Raw genomic sequence first — 20,963 nt, 5'->3', positions numbered from 1 at the left:
AAGACAGTACTTTGGCCATAATATCGGGTATACTTTCTCTGTACATGCATTTACTTGTCTTTCATGTAATGTTTCATCCAAAACTCACACCAATGGACTTAAAGAATGTTCTGCCAACTTCTACTCAGATGTTGTTTCTAACCGTGGAACTTATATAGAAGAGACGCAGTAAGACAATTCTCAGAGAATTTGATGGTCTTCCTATATTCCCCCCCCCCATCCTGAAGCATCTGGCTGGGTATACTAGTAGAATGGCTTTTTAAATACATAGTTATGATGACAAGTACATAAAATTAATCCATAAGGCAATGGCAGAATTTTTTAGGAGACTGTATTTATTTTGAATCACCTTGTAATATATGATACGTTTTTCTTACAGCCAGGATTTATGAGTCCAGGCATCAAGGGTTGGTAATGGGAATGGTACCACTCACCATCACACTTAGTGACTCATCAGCAAAATTTTTGCTTCCTGTTCCTATGACCTTTTGCTGTGCTGGCCTAGAAGTTTTAGTCCCAGCGGACAGAATGCTACTGCCAAGAGGCACAACAAACATTCCATTGAACTGGAAGCTAAGCCATCTCCTTGGACAATTAATGATTCTGATGCCTTTGGATCAACAGACTAAAAAAGAAGTTACAGTGTTATCAGGGGAGAATGAACCACAGTATTGTGGAGAAATTGGATTGTTTCTCCACAATAGAGATAAACAAGAAGAGCATGTCTGGTGTGCACAAGACCTTTAAGTGGTCTATTGATATTTCTGTGTCCTGTAATTAAAGACATGGAAGACCACAACAACTCAATATAGCTAGGAAGGGTGATAAATGGCTCTGACCTATTGGGAATGAATAGGTAACATCTCCAGGTAAAGAATCACAGACTGCCGAGGTACTTGCTGAAAGTAGAAGAAATACAGAACAGATAACAGAAGAAAGTATTTATACATACCAGCTAAGTCTATGTGACCAGTTACAGAAGATTGTAACTACTATGAATGTTTCTGCCATATTTTATTAAGAATGTGCTTTTGCATACATAGAGATACATTAAGCAGATATTTGCATTTTATTTCTATTTCCTTACCCATGCAATAAAACATAATTTGAAATATCTGTAGCTGTGTTATTAAAATATATCATCATATTTAAGTTGTGAAATAACAAGAGAGTAAACATTCCACAAAGGCTTTGACATGTATTTTGGAACAACAGTGAATGTATGGTTCCAAATGTAGCATGATATAAGGAGATATGATTGGTTAAGTAGACAAGGGCAGATTTGTGATGGTTAATATTAATTGTGAACTTGATTGATTCTGAATGAACTAAGAAACAGTTCTTTCCAGTGTGTCTGAGATGATATTTCCTGAAAGAATTAACTGAGTAGTAGTGTCTTAATTAGGGTTTTCTATTGCTGTGAAAGAGACACCATGACCATGGCAACTCTTATAAAGGAAAACATTTAATTGGGGCTGGCTTGCAGTTCAAAGTTTACTATGTTATCATCGTGGTGGGAAGCATGATGGAGTGCAGGCAGACATGGTGCTGGAGAAAGAGCTGTGTGGTGATATTTTATCTGTGTATCCCATTAAACTTATCTGGGGATCAGAGAACAGAACAGCCACTATATTAAACAGAGGTTGGGCAGTGGTAACACACACCTTTCATTGGAGCATTCTGGAGGCAAGATCTGTCTGGATCTCTGTGAGTTCAAGGCCACACTGGAAATAGCCAAGCATGGTGACACACACCTTTAATCTCAGCACTTGAGATCTCATGTCTTGCTTGGGAAAGACACATGCCTTTAATCTCAGAAATTGATGGCAGAAAAAGAAAGGTATGTAAGGCATGAGGACCAGGAACTAAAGGTTTTTTAAGCTTTTAGGCATTTAGCAGCAGTTCAGCTGAGATCCATTCAGATGAAGACTCAGAGGCTTTAAGTCTGAGGAAACAAGATCAGCTCAGGAATTGGCAAGGTGAGGTTGGATGTGGTTCTGTTTCTCTGATCTTTCAGCGTTCACCCCATTACCTGGCTCCAGGTTTGTTTTTATTAAGACCTTTTAAGATTCATGCTACAGAGCTGGGAATTCTACATCCTGGATCCCCAAGCAGCAGGAAGAAAAGCCCATATTGGGCATGGCTTGAGAATCTGAGACCTCAGAGCCCACTCCCAGTGACACAATTCTTCCAAAAAAGACTACACCTAATCCAACAAAGCCATACCTCCTAATAGTGCCATGCCCTATGGGCTTATGAGGGACATTTTTATTCAAACCACCCAAAGCAGTAATACCCTCACCCAAACTCAGCTGAATCTTCTGTCCATGAACCAAGTATAAAGACAATATTCTGTGGAGAATCTGCTACCTTTGCCTATCCACCTCTCTGCCCCAACCTCTTGCAGAGAGTGCATCTACTCCGTTGCTGACTCTATTGATGCTATCCTTTAGTGATATCAGAAACCAGCTTCTTCAGCCTTCCAGCATGAACTGAAATTCAGCAACTATCTAGGAATTTCTCAGAACTTCAGCACCAGATGAGAACAACAAAGACATCTAGCCTTGTGGACTAAGAAGCTATCAGGGTCATCAGGTTCTCAGATTCTCCAATGTGCAAACAGTTATCATTGGGCTATCCAGCTGGTACTGTGTAAGCCTGCCTAGTAAATCCCCTTTGAAATATGTGTTAATTTTGTTGATTGTGCTCCTCTAGAGAACCCTGACTAATGCAGGTCCTCTATTCCATGAGCTGGATAAAGAAGTGTCAGAAAAAAAATGCAGAACAAAGAATGGCTGTATCCTATCCTATCAGTTCCCTCAGTCTATATGGAAACAACTTCTCCCAGGTTTTCCAACTGCATGAAGGTGCACATGTCCATACTTTCTCATGAATTCTTTATTTTTCCTAAATGTTTACAGTGTTGCTTTAAATCCACTTGCATAAGATCACATGGGAAATATACTATATTTTAGTATATCACAGTCCTCATGACTGTGATAGTTAGACTTTTACAATCTTCTCAAGTGTTGCTGGAATAGTTGGAGGACAGACTGAATTGAAGGCTACTAGTGAAAACAATGCCATTTCAAAACAAAAGTCATGTATATGAGTACATAGCTGTTTCACTATAAAATGTGTCTGGTATAAAAATATAGATAATATGTAATTATGCTGTTTTTTTCCAGTTGTGTCACTAATTCTACCTTAGAATTTTTTCTTTAGATTTGTGATAAAATTTAGGTAAAGTGCATCTTTTTCATAGCAGCAGAGATCCAATATTGATTTTTCTTTATTGACCAGTCATACATTCCAATATAAATATTTATGATGTCTGCATGTGCTAAAAAAAACCAAGTTAAATACCATAGAGGAAAGTGAAATGTAAATGTGAAAGGATTTCTCATGGGTTATACATTACTTTATAATCTTAATGGTACTCCAAAAAGCACCTCACAGCTTTGTAGAATCAATTCTCAGATTACAAAGCCTTCATCATCACAAACATCACAAACAGACATTTGCAAGTTGGTCTCTTGGCCTCTTGGGGCTCACCCATGTTGGGTTTATTTGGCAATTCAGAAAGTGAAACACAATACACAGTTGCGTGCGCGTGCGCGCGCGCGCGCACACACACACACACACACAAACACACACACACGGCCTTTCTTAAGTGGACAGATGTTCAAGTGGAATTCTCCTGATACCACCTAGTATTTTCACAGGTTCACCAAATGTCAGAATTATAAGGAACCACACTAATCATTATTACAAAGCTTTATTTTTTATGGCAGAAAAGAAAGGGTGTGCATAGCGGGAAAGTGCTGGCTTTATATCACACAACATCTTAGTTTATCAAGAAGTCCATGTGGCTCCAATTCTGTTTGCACAATTGTCACTCCTAAGCAAGTCTCTTAACTGGAGAAATGTAAGGATGAGTTTGAAAGGATAGGCAAGTTTACAAAAGGAGAAGTTTATGGATAAATCCAATTATTTTATAAGGGAGATTGTGTTTGTTTTATTTTATTATTTTATTTTGTTTTCCTTAAAAACTTATCCAGACAGGTGAAAATTTCAAAGTATACAGTGACTTTCAGTTATCCTCTTTGGGCATTATTGCTCATTTGGTTAGAGTAAATGGAAGTGTCCATTTGGCCTGGAAAAAAAAATCAATATTTCTATTTTATTTGCATTACAAAGACAATGACTAACACAGATGAATTTTGAGGTTGCAAAACCACTTAAGAGACTGGAGAGATGATTCAGTGAGTGAATGCACTTGCTAACATGCCTGAGGACCTGAGTTCAGATGCTAGCACACACGTAAGAGATGGGTCTAGACACTCATTCCAGCAATGAAGGAGAAACAGATGGGAGGATCCACTGGGCTCTGGCAAGCCAGCCTAGATTAAAATGGTGAACACCGAGTTCAACGAGAGACCCTGTTTCAAAGGGACAAGCAAATAATGTTAAAGCAGGATTTTGAATTTCTTCTGGCCTCCACAATCACATATAAACTTTCCATCCCAACACACACACACACACACACACACACAAACACAATTTATTTAAAAGCTCTTAAATGCAATAATATCAATCATTAATAAAAAAAAGATTATCTGTACATCATTCCGTTGTCTCCAAGTAACTTCTGTTTTTATACATATAGATCATGTTTTATTGTTCAAACTTAAAAAAGATGAAAAACTCCAGTGGGAAAAAATATAGAGTTGGGACTCACAATGATATAGCATGTATATATGTTGGTTGTGAACAATATCTGTGAATTAAATTTTGTGTTATGGCCATGCATGGTGGTACACAGCCTTTAATCTCATCACTCAGAAAATGCAGGCAAGAGTATCAGGAATCCAAAGTCATCCCTGGCTACAAAGTGAGTTTGAGGCCAGCCTGGGCAACATGAGACCCTTTATCAAAAACTTACAATAGCTAGAAAAGCCTGTCAACTATTGTTTATGGAGAATAGGAAGACAGCGAAATCAGATAAGAGTCTTAATCTGTTTCTTTGTCACTTTTATGGACTTTCAGTCTTGTATTAGTTACTTTTCTGTCACTATGATAAAAAATACCATGACCAAAAGCAACTTCAAAAGTTTATTTTGGCTTCTGTTTCCAAAGAGCTCAAGTACATAGTGGTAGGGAGGGTGTGACATGCTGGCAGGAACAGGAAGATGGATGGTCACATTTTTATCCATATGCCAGAAGCAGAGATGGAGAATATGAAATGATATGAAGCTACAAACCCTGAAAGCTCACCCCTCAGTGACGTGCTTCCTCCATCAAGACTGCACCTTCTACAGATACCATATCCTCCTCAAAGATCATCACTAACCAGGGATCAATTGTTCAAATACATGAACCTATTGGGCAACAAGTCTCAATCACATCACCACAAGTCTCCTCACAGCTATTGTAGCAAAAGTATGTGATGGCTCCCTGCCCTGCCGTGTTCATAAAATCACACTGACCACAGATCCCAGAGTGTAAATGGGTATGAAAATGGATGATAATGAGAGACGTTTGGAGACCAGGTACACATTTGAACTGATTAAAAGCCCTCTTGTTTAAAAAACGTTATGTCTTTCCTCAGAAAGAAATGCGTTTTGATGAGATAAGAGTATGAGTACATACAGGTGCACATGTTTACTTATATACATGCACATGTATATCTTAAATAAAAGGGCAGCAGAAACTCTCAGCTGCTCTCTTATATTAAAAATGTAGTTATTCAAGGTAACTTGAGTATTCACACCAGGTCAGCAATGTGATGCAGTCTGAGATTTGACAACTCCCTCGATAGTTCTAAACCCAGAGTCCAGGTGATGAGAAAGATTACCAATGTTCGAATTACTTTTGCAGCTACATTTTTAGGGTTTTAAAATTGCTGCTTCCTAACATTCACAGTTCTCTGCAACCATAATACAACTCCATGGGATTTGAGAGGAGATCAAAGAAATAAGAAAAAAATTGCTATTCCCCAGTTCTTACCACTAAAAGATCAGTGTGTGTCAAATCACTTTTAATGTCCACAAAGTCAGTTCCGTATACACACAAAGCCATTTCCATTGGTAAAACCCAATACCTTCTCCCTAAAAAATATCTCCACTCCAAAGAGGAAAGACACTCTGCTGTGAATCTTAATGGCTATAGATATTAGTCTTCAAAGGAAATTTCTTAACATGTAAGTCCCATTCCCACTGGTTACTGAATGTGTGTCTTTTGTAAGGGAAGCTTGCTCTTCCTAAACCCCCACATCTATTTAAATAATTTAAGAAGGTACAGAAAAGTGGACCATTCCAAAGAAAGGAGTTTTCACTTTTGAAATAAGGCTGGTGGCCTGCATGTATATCGTACAATATCTCTTATCTACAATGTTGCATATGTGTGTAAATAGAAGAGAGGATAAAATCAGTTCTCTTGATGCAGGTCATACTTTCTGTTGTGTTTTATTTTCTCTCTAACTATTGAAATTAGATGAATATGGTGACCACCCCAATCATCACTATCCAGTAGACATTGGACATGATTGCCAAACTGAAGGTGGGTATGAAAGTGTGTCTTCCTGAGAAAATATCAGGTATTAATACATATATAAACTGATTAGATAATCTCTATCTAGAAGGCTACAAGGAAATTCTAAGTTTTTCTCAATGCTTCTTATTTTGTTAATTTGTCTTCAACAAAATACAATCATTTCACATCATTCTAAATGAAAAATAAACAATGACAAGCCATTAAAAATGAAAAGCAAAATGCAATGGATTATTGAATTGCATATTACTGGTGACTTAGACAACATGTTTGGGGTTCCCCTGACCCCAATGAAAAATTAGGCCCACCTCCTGCAGTAGACCTTGACTGAGGAAGGGTAGTGCACCACTGGCCTGACAAATCAGACTCAGTGGGTAGCCCTGTCAAGCAGGAACTCATTTATTAATCACCAGCACACCCTTTATAAAGAAAGAAAAGGGGAAATTATGGGTGGTATTCTGTATGCTGTGAATGTGTTGCTCTGATTAGTTGATAAATAAAATGCTGATTGGCCAGTAGCCAGGCAGGAAGCATAGGTGGGATAAGCAGAAAAGGAGAATTCTGGGAGAGGAAGGCTGAGTCTGTAGACACCAGTCTGCCATCGAGGGAGCAGCATGTAAAGGCACACAAGTAAAGCCACACAACACATGGCAACATATAGATTAACAGAAATGGGTTGATTTTAAATGTAAGAGCTAGTCAGTGATAGGCCTGAGCTAATGGCTGAGCAGTTTTAATTAAAATAAGCTTCTGAGTGATTATTTTATAAGCAGCTGTAGGGTCCATGGGGCTGGGCAAGACCAGAGAAAACTCCAGCTACAAACATGGAAAACATCTTTCAAAATATTATTATTCTTCTCTCATACAATACATCTGGACCAGAGTTTCACCTCATTCCACTTCTCCCAGTCTACCCACAACATCCCCTCTTCCTCAGATCTACTCCCCTTTCCATCTCCCACCTCCAGAAAAGAGCAGGCCTCCCAGGGACATCAACCAAACGTGGCACAACAAGATACAATAAGACCAGGCACAAACTCTCACATCAAGGCTGGGGAAATATTTTAATTGACTAGAAAACACAACCTGTGAAAATACATACCATTGGCAAAAAATGTTTGCTCTCAACAGATACATTGATAGAAATAGCATTATATATTATTGTTTAAATGTTGCCTTTTGCCACTATAGCAATATTATGTATTATAACTGCATAAAACAAGTAAGTAGATGGAAATAATGTTCAGTAGATGAAAATAAAAAATATATACATTTGGATTGTACATGGTGAGAAATTATGCGATAATTTTTCTTACAATGCTCCTTACTTCTGTCTTATCATTCGGCCAGGGCAGTGGTGAGATGACAGTTTCAGACAACCCCTGATGAATCAGTGGCTTAGCCCCAGACCTTCCCTCACCACACTCTAAGGAAAGTCAGACCAACTGTACCAGGGCTCACATCCCTGGAGCCTGGCCAGCAGAATATCTCTGTACTTTACGGGAAAGCTTTGCATCAGAATCCCATGCAGTGTGTGGTGAAGCGAGATGCTGGTTGGAGCCAGAGTCCTTAACGCAATGAAGAGAAATTACAAGCAGCATGTGCAACACCGGGGAGGACTCTCCTGGGACGTGACCAGAATTTGCATGCTAACTTCCCAGAGGTGTGGCCCACAGATATTCCTTAAGCTGTGAAAGAAACTGCGCCCCCACTGACAGGACTGACGTCTATGACCCAGCTGTCCAACAGAATTCTCAAGGGAATGATGATCATCTGGGACTTGGGGAAATAATGTTCAGAGGGTTGACACTGGAAACATCTACCAGGTATGACTAAATTTAAATGTTACACAGATCCTTCTCTTTCTCCTTGACATTCATTCTCCCTTTATTTAATATTAGGGGTCAACTTACCATACTAATTCTGTCCTGTCCTGTTCGGCACCACTAACACATCTTCTTCCCTTCCTTCCTCCCTCCCTGTTTCCTTTCCCCCTTCTCTCTGTCTCTCTGTCTCTGTCTCTCTGTCTCTTTATCTCTCTCTGTCTCTGCCTCTCTGTCTGTCTGTCTGTCTTTCTGTATGTGTCTCTCTCTTTTTCTTTGCTCTTTTCTTATTTTTACTCCCTATTTTTTTTTCCTTTTCTGATTTACTTCTCGTAGCCTTTCACAAAGAATAAGGATGATCTGGCTTGCCTCTTGTTTTTAGTATTCTGAAAGGTAGGGCCTTTAGATGACTGAATTTTCTTACCTCTCACTTTTCATTCAACTTTAGCCAGAACTTCCTACTTGCCCTACCATTCATCCCTTCTATTTAATCTGTACTTTTCTACTTTTTCTCTGCAAACCTGATGTCTTCCCTAGTCTTTGTCTACTTTTCTCCCATCCCCATTTATATACACGTGTTGGTTAGCTTTTCAATCTTTATGGGAGAGGTTGGTGAGAAACCTCAAAATGGATAGCTACATCACACACATGACATATATCACATACCATTCACACATCTTACATAACATATACACACACCAAGCATACAAATATCATTCAAAAACAGCACATATCACACACACACACACACATTAAACACGTTACATACACAATAGGCAACACACAAACGCACATACATATAGCTCACACATAAACAACACATAATCCCCCTCTGCTTCACACAGACACACAAAATGAAATGACAACTTGGACATCAAATAGATGAAGGGCCATTACATTCAGATTTGTAGCTGAAGTTTTTCTGTGTCCCACCTGGCCTGCAGTCAGGACAAATCTCTCTCACTTTCCAGTCCCTCAGCTGCTCAGACAAATAAACACACAGAAGCTTTATATTAATTAAAACTGCTTGGCCGTTATCTCAGGCTTACAACTGACTAGCTCTTACACATAAACTCAGCCCATTTTGTTAATCCATATGTTTCCAAGTATTCCATGGCTTTACCTATGTGCCATTACATGCTGCCCCCTAGACGGCAGGCTGGCATCTCCTGACTCAACCTTCCTGTTCCCAGAATTCTCCTTATCTGTTCACCCCACACATACTTCCTGCCTGGCTACTGGCTAATTAGCTTTTTAATTTATCAACCAATCAGAGCAACACATTCACAGCATGCAGAACATCCCACAGCACAGATTCAAGCTTTTGACATTATGACAAGAAACTGTCATCAGTGAGGTTCATGCTTTGGTGCCAAAAAATTGAATTCTAAAAATAATCACACACACACACACACACACACACACACACACACACACACACAAACAATCTCAGAATGTTTTAACTAGGTATACAATTTTATGTTGGGTTGCATCATAATTATCCTGGGTTGGACAACCCTGAAGGCTTAGATCATGAATTTTGTAAATATGGTGCAATAATACTTGTGAGAAATAGGAATTATGTTTGTATATTTAATAACACTAAGGGATTATTATTGCTGGGATGTGATCTTGATAATGTAGTTATATTTTCCTTATAAGTACAATTCTTGACTTTAGAGGTTTGTAGCTGAAGTTTTCTCCAGTCCTGCCAGGCTCCCATGGCCCTACAGCCGCTTGGACCCAAGTAAACACACAGAGGCTTATATTAATTAAAACTGCTTGACCATTAGCACAGGCCAATTATTGACTAGCTCTTACACTTAAATTAACCCATAATTTGTATTTATGTTTAGTCATGTGGCTTGGTACCTTTTTTCAGTTCTGCCTTCACATCTTGCTTTCTCTGTGTCAGCTGGTGACTCCTGACTCAGTCTTCTTGTTCCCAGAATTCTCCTCTCTGCTTATTCTGTCTATGCTATACTTCCTGCCTGGCTACTGGCCAATCAGCATTTTATTTATCAACCAAATTAGAGCAACACACATTCACAGCATAGAGAATGACATTCCCATCAGAGGTTTCTCTTCAAACATTTATGTTTGAAATGATAAATTCTTTGGGACTTGTTTTAAATCTATACAACAGTGTCTGCAAGACCTTAAAATTGGGAGTTGGAGTGGGCATACAGGGGATGAAGTGAGATTAACACACATTAAAATGAGTTGAAGGTAAGTATTCAATATAGGAGTCTCTCTAGTTTTGTATATGTTTAAATATGTCTGTGACTAAACAGATATTTTTAAGTTAAAACCAGCATTTAACAAAGATCCATTAAAATATTGTAGGATACTAGTATATTTGTAAAACTTTTAGTGTAACTCAGATTAAATTAAGGAAAGGGTAAAGGAAAGAAAAACATCAAATACATTTATATCTGCTACCAAGAATTCCAAGGACAGAGCTGCATCCAGACCTCTGAAGATGTCAATGTTGCTCTTTCTCTTGGCCCCTCCATATTTCAGTCTTCTCTATTTTTCTCTACCAGACTCCACTTTGCACTGTATTTCCTATTCATTCTCCCCTGCAGAGCCAAGAATTGACCACGGGCAGAGGGAGAATAAACCAGGGAGTAAAACAGGTTAGACACCCAGTCTTACTGCTTCCAACTATAGTTGAAATAAGTGGGTCACACATCCCAGTCATGGCCCAATCACCTCCAATACAGATTAAGAATCCTTTTATTTTAACATTTATTTTCTTCTTTTCTTCCACAAGCATTACCCATATTATTTAGCTCCATGATGTGAAACACAAATATTTCCTCAAAAATTTTAAATAAAGATTTTTATAAAACACATACTGGGGTTTTATGTGCATATATTCATGGCAATATACAACTTATCTGAAAATAATCACCCTGCCTTTAAAATTTTCCTAAAAGGAACTAATTCTACTGGAGTAGATTTACACACATGAAAATGCACAAGACTGAAGCATGGAGTTAAATGAGTTTGACAAACGCATGTTTCCATGTAATGCACACCCTAATTACAACACAGAACATTTCCACTACCCTTACAAGGCTTTCTTGCTAATGTTTCCCAGGATCTTCAAATGGCAGGCAATCACTATTCAGATTTATCATACCACAGACTAGTGTTCATGTTCTGTGAACTTCCCAAAGATTAACCACTTTACACTCTTAATAACTCTAGCTTCTTTGAATTAACTGAGCACCATGAGACTCACCTAATTTTTTTTGTTTTTACAATTATTTTCTTATTTATTGTGTGCTCTTGCGTGTAATTTGGGTATGTATATTGTGTGTGTGTGTGTGTGTGTGTGTGTGTGTGTGTGTGTGTGTGCATATCATGCCAGGAGTGTGAAGGTGAGAGTAGCACTTGCAAGAGTGAGTTCTCTTTTGTCGCCATGGGGGCTTTGGGAATTTAATTCAAGCAATACAGTGGTAGGTGCCTATGCATAATGAGCCATCTCACTGGCCCACAAGTTTTCATGTATCAGTAATTTTAAAACTATTGTGCTACTGAGAAAACCACTTCAAAAAATATGCCAGTATGTTTTTAGGATAGGTTTTGTGTATCTAATCCCCTCCTTCCCTGGATTCTTCAATATGCATCATTTTCTTTTTCCATTGCTGGGGGTTGAACTTCCGGAGGGCCATACACACAAGAGACAAATACTCTATCCATGATCTCTATCCTGAGTCCTAAAATACCTGTCTTGTATGTTTTCTTATCTATTTTTCTGTTCACAGCTATTTAGACTACCTCCTATGCCTTAATATCATAAAATAATGCTGCCGTAGACGTCTGAGTATATTCATTATGTGCTAGTCTTACATCAACTTGGCATACACACTAGAGCCATCTGAAGTAGGTAAACTCAATTGAGAAAATGCCTCCATGAGATCCAGCTGTAAGGCATTTTCTTTTTTTTATTATTAAGAAATTTTCTATTCATTTTACATGCCAACCACAGATCCCCCCTCCTCCCTCTTCCCTCTCTCCAGCCTTCCTCCCCAATCCTCCCCCCTCCCCACATTCCCACCTCCTCCAAGTCAAGGTCTCCAATAGGGAATCAGCAGAACCTGGTACATTCAGTTGAGGCAGGTCCAAGCCCCTCCCCACTGTACCAAGGCTGCATAAGGTGTCACACTTTAGGCACTATGCTCCAAAAAGCCCACTCATGTACCAGGGATGGATCCTGATCCCCCTGCCTGGAGGCCCCCCCAAAAGTTCAAGCTAAACAACTGTCTCATGTATCTAGAGGGCCTAGTCCAGTCCCGTAGGGGATCCACAGCTATTGGTCCATAGTTCATGGGTTCCCACTAGTTTGGCTGGCCGTCTCTGTTTTCCCATCATGATCTCCATGTCTCTTGCTTATATAATCCCTCCTGTTTCTCATCGATTGGACTTCTGGAGCTTAGCCTGGCACCCAGCCGTGGATCTCTGCATCTGCTTCCATCAGTAACTGGATGAGGGCTCTATGATGACAGTTAGGGTATTTACTGATCTGGTTACCGGAGTAGACCAGTTCAGGCACCCTCTCAACTATTGCTAGTAGTCTAAGGTGGGGTCATCCTTGTGGATTCCTGGGAATTTCCCTAGCACCTTGTTTCTCCCTATTCCCATGGTGTCTTCATTTATCATGGTATCTCTTTCCTTGGTCTTCCACTCTATCCCTGTTCCAGCTCAAACCTCCCATTTCCTTATATTCGCATCCCTCATTCCTTGCCCTCCATTACCCCTCTCACCCCCAGTTTGCTCATGTAGATCTCATCTATTTCTCCTTTGCTGGGTGATCTATGTTTCCCTCTTAGGGTCCTCCTTGTTAGCTAGCTTCTCTGGAGCTGTGGGTTGTAGTCTGGTTCCTTTGCTTTACATCTAGTATCCAATTATGAGTGAGTAAATGCCATGTTTGTCTTTCTGAATCTGGGTTACCTCACTCAGGATGGTATTTTCCAGTTCCATCTATTTGCCTGCTAATTTCATGATATCATTGTTTTTTACTGCTGAGTAGTACTCCATTGTGCATATGTGCCACATTTTCTTTATTCATTCTTCAGTTGAGGGGTATCTAGGTTGTTTCCAGGCATTTTCTTAATTAGTGATTGATAGGGGAGGGCTCAGTCCACTCTGGATGGTTCCACCCCTGCACTGGTGGTCGTGGGTTTTGTAAGAAAGCAGAATGAGCAAGCCATGGGAAATAAGTCAGTAAACAGCTCCCCTCCATGGCCTCTGCAATATCTCCTACCTCCAGGTTCCAGCCCTGCTTGAGTTGTGTTCTGACTTTCTCTAGTGAAGGACTATGACCTGGAATTGTAAGCCATTACACACTATCCTCCCCAACTTGCTTTTTGGTCATGGTGTTTCATCCCAGTAATAGAAACACTAACTAAGACACATTCCCTTTGGGATCTGTGTGAGAGTTCTTCAGAGCATATAAATATGTTCAGTTTCATTGGATCTGCTACTATGTAGAATGCTCTCATCTAGTTTGTGTTCTCCACAGCAGCATTCACAGTCAATATCCCTGCCATGAGATATTAGCTGTTTTGCTTTTGATGTGATAAAATAGCTTGACAAAAGCAACATAAGAAAGAAAGGGGTTGCTTTGTCTTACATCTCTAGGATACAGTACATCATAGAAAGAAAGTCACTTTTGTACTCCTGAAGCAAGTGCATAGCAGGATGGTCAGGGTGGCATGAGTTTGGGGCAACTAGTCACATTGCATCCAGAGTCAAGATGCAGAGAAAGATAAATGCTCATGTTTGCGTCCCTTTCCCCTTATTTGTCCCACAGAGTGGATCTTCTGACCTCAATTAACTTAACCTCCATAAGCTCTTACAGATAAGCACAGAGGTGCATCTTGTAAATGATTTTAGATCCTGTTGAGTTGACAGTGTTAACCTTCACATATAACAACACATCAAACACTATTGATCAGTTCATATTTAGAACACAGTCATGAAGTAAAAGTTTCAGAGATTAAGGAAATATTCTGTATTTACTGTTTGAAATGGACATGAGATATAATTGAGGAGTATTTAAAATGTGGCTAGTATAATTGAGAAGTTGAATTTTAAATTTTATTTGATTTGTAGGCTTAGAGTAGAGTATTTGGTAAAGTACTTCTTTTATTTTTTTTTTATTAAGAAATTTTCTATTCACTTTACATACCAACCACAGATCCTCCCCATCTTCCATCCTCCCACCCCCAGTCTTCCCCCCAACCCATCCCCCATCCCCACATTTCCCAAGTCAAGGTCTCCCATGGGGAGTCAGCAGAGCCTGGCACACTCAGCTGAGGCAGGTCCAAGCCCCTCTCCCTTCACCAAGGCTGTGCAAGGTGTCACACCCTAGGCACTGGTCTCCAAAAAGCCCGCCCATGTACCAGGGATGGATCCCGATCCCCCTGCCTGTGGGCCCCCCAAACAGTTCAAGCTAAACAACTGTCTCATGTATCCAGAGGGCCTAATCCAGTCTTATGGGGGCTCCACAGCTATTGGTCCACAGTTCATGGGTTTCCACTAGTTTGGCTGGTTATCTCTGCACGTTTTCCCATCATGATCTCAACATCCCCTGCCTACAGAATCCCTCCTCTCTCTCATTGATTGAATTCCCAGAGCTCAGCCTGGTGCCCAGCCGTGGATCTCTGCATCTTCTTCCATCAGTAACTGGATGAGGGCTCTATGATGACAGTTAGGGTATTTACTAGTCAGGTCACCAGAGTACACTAGTCCAGGCACCCTCTCGAACATTGCTAGTGGTCCAAGGTGGGGTCATCCTTGTGGATTCCTGAGAACTTTCCTGGCACTCTGCCTCTTCCTACTTCCATGATGTCTTCATTTATCATAGTATCTCTTTCCCTGTTCCAGCTTGAACCTCATATTTCCTATGTTCTCATCCCCCATTATTTGCCCTCCATTACCCCCCCCCCCTCTCACTTTGCTCATGTAGATCTCAGCTATTTCTCCTTTGCTAGGCTATCTATGTGTCCCTCTTAGCTAGCTTCTCTGGAGCTGTGGGTTATAGTATGGTTATCCTTTGCCATTACATCTAGTATCCACTTGTGAGTGAGTATATACCATCTTTATCATTCTGAGTCTGGGTTACCTGACTCAGGATGATATTTGCTAGTTCCATATATTTGCCTGCAAATACCATGATATCATTGTTTTGGTAAAGTACTTCTACACAAGTACGAAGACCTGAATTCAATCCCTAGAATCCAGATAAAACAGAAAATTGTGGTAGCACATGCTGTAATCCCAATGCTGGAACAGCAAAGATAGGGAGATCCTTGAAGTTGCTCCTCAGCTGCCAAGCATAACCCATGATACATAGGTCCATGTGAGAGACCCCTCTCAAATAAGAAGGAAAACAGTTCTTGAAGAACAACACCCAAGACTGACATCTGGCCTTTACATGCATATGTATGTAAGTACATATTCATCCACATACAAACACACATACACACAAACTTTTTATTCTATTTAATCTAACTGTAGTGGTTAATCTCCACTGTCTAACCAAGTGATTTTGAAAACATAGAGAGGACATATCCCTAGACATATCCAGAAAGGCGGTACTGAGGATTGAAGGGCCACTTAAACATGGGTGACATAATTTCATTGTTGGGCGACCTAAGTTGAACAACAAAGGAAAAGCAAAAACCTGCTGAGCACCAATATTCTCACTGCTTCCTGACTGCAGGTGATGCAATGTGTGATTTCTACTACAGTACTTTCTTAAACTGTGATCTGAAATACATATCTTCTCCCCCACTTAACTTGCTTCTTGTATCTGAGTATTTGTTCATAGAAGTGAGAAAACTTATTAGTTAAAAAAAATGTGATTTAAATAGTACCATGTGGCTAAATAGGTGACATACTGGAAAATGCATATTTACAGTCAACCAGGATGAAGAGGTTAGTCTTAGGTTTTTGGAATAGTGGTGTGTCACTGGAAAGACACTTAAGATTTTACATGTCACACTCTTCATCAGACAATTCCACTTTTGATTAGGCATAGATGGGGTCAGGCTAAACAGAAGTTTGGGAATATCATTAGTCAAGTTATTGAAGCTAACCTAGCTAGAAATGATGGTGACATGAGTAGAAGCACTAAAGGTTGAAAGAACTATGGCAAGAGCTGAAGTGGAAACATTGAAAGGACCTGGAAACTTACTTGATCACAGAATTAGAAAAAAATCAACTATAAATTTCAAATTTCTTGTTTTCACAGCAAGATGCATAACTGTTCAATGTTTCTAATGAAGTTCTCAACAAAGTCACATGGAAAATTACATGTCAACCATGGGTGGTGCTGGAGACAGTCAAGTTTCTTTGAGTCACAGAAAGATTGTGTCTGGGACCAGTTTGTCTTGGGGTGTAGAGGCCCATCTGTTACTTCTCTGGTTTCACCATGGCTGGTGCCAAAGGTCACCTTGGCCATTCACATACCATCTTCTGCTAAGTCGCATTGGTGGTGTTCAGCATAACGAGAATGGAATGACCTGGAGAAACATGCAAATATCTGGGAGCTCTGTGTTGATACAGGAAAAGTCTGGGAACTGGGTGCATCCATTGTTTAATGTTGCAGGCAATTAGTGAGCAGGAGCAGCTGCTGTGGTTAAACTGCTAAAAATGCCAGAGCAAGTGAAGCAGAACATATGGAATAGGTTTTAGCTCCAAAACACTGCTTTGAGGATAATATTGACATGATTTGCCTATCATATTTTCCCTCCTTTGAAAGTGATTTGCATAACCCTTCCTAGAAATAGGCTCCATATGTGTTTTAGTATTTTGGTGAAAGAGGTGTAAACTCAAGCTTTTTGAAGGAAAGCCAGCTACAAATCTCCTGCTGGAGCCAGGAAACATCTATCTTCAAGAGAAATGAGGATCCTCAACAGAAAGTCAACCAAGGGAAGAGGGGTTGGCAAATGGATAGTTAGTGGAAACTAGACACGTTGCATTGACCTTAGAAAGTATTCTAGGTATGTATTATCAGTCTCTTTCTTTAAGAACAGACTCAAATCACAGAGGGAATTATGCTCATGTTACACAATTAGGAAGTATCAGATCCAGACTTCAAACCAGTTTTGTCTGAAAAAAAAAATGGTTCTTCAAAGGCAAAAGTAGCCCATCTGGATTTGAACTTGTACAGTAGTTCTGAATTTTTTTTCCTTGTTCAATAGCCTAGATTTCATATGAAAATGTTCTATAAATATGATCATCTAAATTACCACACTGGACTTGGGTCAGAAATTCTGGGGTGACCCAGAAATCTATGTTTTAATACACATTCAAGAGACTATGATTCATACTCATGTTTTAGGAGCACTGTATGGGAGATATTTAATGAATCATGTAACAGTCAGCTATCCAAAAAGACTACAGCTAGGAGGATAAAGTATGAGAAGAAATTTAATGCACATTCTTCACAGAATGTAATGGTAGAATTTTTTTCAGGGATATATGTTACTGAAGTATCTGCAGCCTAATTTAATGGAAGGAATGCTAGACAAGTAATGCTTAAACCTTATTTCCAGTCTCGGATCTAAAGCTAGTGTGCAGGATGGCTTTGGGAAAGTCACTCAACTTCTGTATGTTTTCTTTTCAACATTACTCATAGTGATAGTACTGGTGAATAGTAATAGCTGGTACATATGTCCCATAGAGTTTCCACCATCTTTGTATTGTTTTAGAGGTAGATGGAACAGGAAGTCAAAAATGAGTGCATTTGATTAGAAAAAAATCTCAAGTATTTCTTCTAGATTGACATGCTGAGATATTTTGCATACAAATAAGACAAAAGTATTCCAAACTTTAGTAGCTCTTCTTTTCTTCACAAACATGGTTATACTTCAGAACTACCAAGTAGCTTAATGGAAAGGTTAAAAATATTTCTAGGCCACTCTACATTGCTTCCATCCTACTAGCCACACATCAACATATTCTGTAGGTTATTCTAGCAAATTTCTGGAGTTGATAACTACTGCTCTAAACTTCAAATTATTCAAATTCATTTGCATTTCTATGTGAATCAGTCTTCATTGTTTTAACAAAATGCCTAACAACTTAAAAAGAGGGGTTTATTTATCTCATAGCTTCCAAGTCTTTGATCAATGGTACTCTGCTTTCCATATGTGATGAGTATAACCTAAAGGCAGAGAGGACACTGAAGAGCAGAGTTGCACCTCTCACGGCATCCAGGAATCAGAGAGAAAGATGGAGGGACTGGGGACAGCATAGATCCTTCAAAGGCACCTATTTCATTCAAATGTATCTCATCTCCTAACTTTCTGACATCTTCTCATGATTTCACCAATTAAAGAGAGTGATTCACTAATGATGTCATAGCCCTTTGATGCAATCATGTCCCAATGGCTCATTGTCTAACAGCCAAGCCTTTAACACATGAGCTTTGGAAGGACATTTCATATCCAAACCATAACAAGTATTCTCTGTTGCCTATGGGGATAATCTAGTTTATTGAGCCTGGAACTCAAAGCTTTTGTCATATTCTATTCCTTCAGTATATTCCCTGATCCTGTTCTATTAATGACGATCATAAATCTGACTGACACAACTTGGACTCCTCACTTTCCTCCAGTTACACTGTGAACTCCATATTTCGTCCTTTGATTTTGTCTTCTTTCATGCCATCATAAGTGTCCCTCAGTCACATCATCTGGTGGATGTCATTCCTTTTACTGAAGTCAGAGAAGGTTTTCAATATACCCACTACTATATTATTGACGACGTAACAGAAAGTCAAATAAATTTATAATAAAGACAGTGTACAATCTTATACGTTCTGAAGTTAAATGGCTACAGGGTCAGTTAATGGCTCAACAGTGTCATTAAAGACTCAGGTTCATCCTGTCTTCCCCATCATCCAACTTAGAGTAACTTCCTCTGGTAAATTTAAAACATCTACTGCAGTTCTGAGGGCCGCTTGTTGATATCATCAGTGGGTCATAAGATCTTCTGTTGTTTTATATTCCTTCTTAAGAACAAGGAAACCTTTGTAGGAATCTACCTATCAGACCTTTCATATTCCACTGTCTAAAATTATGTCACATGCCTGTTCCAAAACCATTCACTAGCAAGGGTAATTCAATGTCTGTGCCTGGGTCACTACAGTGTTCCCTCAGTGAAACTCAGACTGGACTTAGTAATAAGGAGAGGATGTCAATGAGATATGATAGACTGAGCTGCTAACTCCTTTATTCAACAAACCACATCATTTCCATCTATACAATAAAATCTGTTCCTGTGACGTTTCCCTTATTAAATTCAAGCCTCCTGGAAGATGGGGTTTTATATGATGATGAGAGTCATGTTTCAGATTCAGATACACCTGTGTTTGAATTGAAGCAACAAACACATCCCAGTTTGCCCAAAATTTTATTGATTTCAACACTCGAAGCCCTACGTACACCCTCGGAAGCCTCTTACTCCTGAGCAAACTGGGACAACTGGTCATCCCTGCTGAAATCACATGTGCTCCCCTTTAACGCAAATACTGGTAGTCTGCTCACTTATTTGCCCAATGTTTCATTCAAGAACTACTTCTTGAATGTCCATCCAACATGTGCCAGACACTATTCAGAAAGCTCTTGTTTGTGTGAACACTCTGACATTATATTAGTTTTCCCATTTCCCGAAATCATGCTGCAAGTGCCCTTGGCCAGCCTTGTGCATGACCCTCTCACTGCACCCCATCACTCACAGACAACGTCAGAGGAAGCCTGGCCACCTGACGAATGCTGCTTGGGAAATCCCCAGGAGTTTTCACACACTGTTTCTGGCTTGAAAAACAAAACACTCATAAAAAACAGCCAAGGGTCCTGATCTGCTCAGAGAACATGATGTCCTCTCCTGTTTGCAAGGCCATTTCTTGGACAAGCAGCTGCTCTGTTTGCTATGTTTGCTGGACTTTTGGCCCTGCACAGTCACTATGAGGCAAGGCACATCTCAGACAAACGAGCCAGTGAAATGAGGTAATTGTGGCTTTCGATGAATGCTATTTCTGTATCCTAGGCAATGCTGGTTGGGATATGGAGAACAAGAGGTAGTGGATCTGACACATTATGGCTCTCTCCACTAAATGGAGATAGATAACACAGGAGTGGGAAAGTCCCCTTCCTGTACTATTCCCTGAATGATGAGTGAATGCACCATGCAATCCTATTCTTGGTTGAGACCTGCTCCATGTGGGAAATTCCTTCCAACTGCCAGAAACTGTCTACTCTGTTGCCAAAGTGATTCTTAGATTTGAATTCATATAGCTTTATGGAACTTAATCTATAAACCAATCATCTGTGTGTGTGTGTGTGTGTGTGTGTGTGTGTGTGTGTGTGTGTGTGAGAGAGAGAGAGAGAGAGAGAGAGAGAGAGAGAGAGAGAGAGAGAGAGAGAGAGAAGCTAGAGACAGAAACAGACAGAAACAGAGAGAGAGAGAGAGACATAGAGAGAACTTTATCTTCACAGGGACTTTTGGAAATATACCATTAGTATACCCACTATAAAGAACAACAAAACATGAGTCAACATAGAA

Source organism: Peromyscus eremicus, chromosome 2 (assembly GCF_949786415.1).
Source record: "Peromyscus eremicus chromosome 2, PerEre_H2_v1, whole genome shotgun sequence".
NCBI lineage: Eukaryota > Metazoa > Chordata > Mammalia > Rodentia > Cricetidae > Peromyscus > Peromyscus eremicus.
This window is presented reverse-complemented; position numbering follows the sequence as displayed.